Source organism: Chondrus crispus, genomic scaffold, assembly GCF_000350225.1.
Source record: "Chondrus crispus Stackhouse genomic scaffold, scaffold_55, whole genome shotgun sequence".
In the NCBI taxonomy this organism is placed as follows: Eukaryota; Rhodophyta; class Florideophyceae; order Gigartinales; family Gigartinaceae; genus Chondrus; species Chondrus crispus.
In genome coordinates this window covers 196,031-197,419 of record NW_005178541.1, presented here as the reverse complement: position 1 = coordinate 197,419, position 1,389 = coordinate 196,031, and positions in this window count along the sequence as shown.

Below are 1,389 nucleotides of genomic sequence, written 5' to 3'. Positions count from 1 at the left end.
TAGTTTTTCCCAAGTTTTTCGCCAAGACAAGGGGTCTGAAGCACGGCGCATATAGCACTCGAAAGATGATTGGTTATAGTGATTATGAAATATCGATGAATTCTGAGTGATCGCGTGCTATATCCATTTCTATCCTGCGCCAGGAAAGAAACGAATATAGAGATAGGTGCTTCCAGATAGCAACCGAAAAAAGCGATTAGCGCACCAGTTGACATGCCAACAGGGGAAAATCTCTAAAATTTCAAAATTTAGCGCACTGCTTGCCTTGCTCTTACTGTCACCGCAACAACCACTGACGCGGCAATGGCATCAGCATAATTGATGCCCAAAATCCCAGGCCGCCGCCACCCCTACAGGAAAGCCCCTTGCTACGAGCCAGATGCGCCATCTTTTTTAAACATCTTCTTCACCTTTTCACATCGCTTTTGACATTCCAGCACTTTCCGGTGGTCCTCCAACGCCTTTTTCAAACCTTGATACGCTTGCAAAAAACTATCCCCTTTTTCCTTGTCATGAAGCCTCTCAATTGCAGCCTCCACTTTCCTCTTTGACAGCAGCGACGCCTTGGTCGGCACGTGAAAATCAATCCTTGTTTGCATCTGCTCGTGTTTCCCACCCGCTCTTTCCCTCGACCCCGATGCGGACGCAGCAGCCCGCCCATGAGCGCTCGACGCTTGCGCTGGAGCGATTTCTATCTCGCGACGAAACCGCCGCTGTAAACACGTTTGCCTGGTGAAGAACAAAGTTAGAGGCAAAAGTTAGTCGTCAGAGCAGCATGTTTTGATTCGCCCGCACAGCTCGGTATGAGCGGCCCCCGGAATCGTTTCGTGGTTGCCAAAACCGTTCATAAACAAAAACGAACCGATTGTGACCAATTTCCTTGCAATAACCGCATCGATAGAGACGCTGAGCCCCGACTTCACTCGGCCTTGGTGCTTCGTCGTTCAAAAACTGCTCGATAAAGTCGAGTGTTTCCTGTATCGATTTTTCGTTAAACCAGTCCGCCTCCTCGTTCATTATCGCTTTGAGAGCGATGTTATTAGCGCGGACATGTTTGCAGGGCACACCTTAAACAGAGAGTGAGCTTCTGCTTCAATAACTTGCAGCAAGACTTTGTAAACATCTGCTCCAGTAAGCTTTTTGACAGCGATTCGTCTATTTGTGGACGTCCGCTAAGCAGCAGACGCCGGATGAGGATCTTGTCGGCTCATCGTATAGACGGAGGGCTTGATCCAGGTGGTTAAAATATGTACATCCTTCGCTGACAAGGCATCACATCTAGTACTATACGGGGGGGGGGGGGGGGGGGGGGGGGGGGGGGCACCCCCAAAAGGAAAAAAAAACAAGGGGGGGGGGGGGGCGGTTTTTGGGGGAAAAAAAAATGCCCCC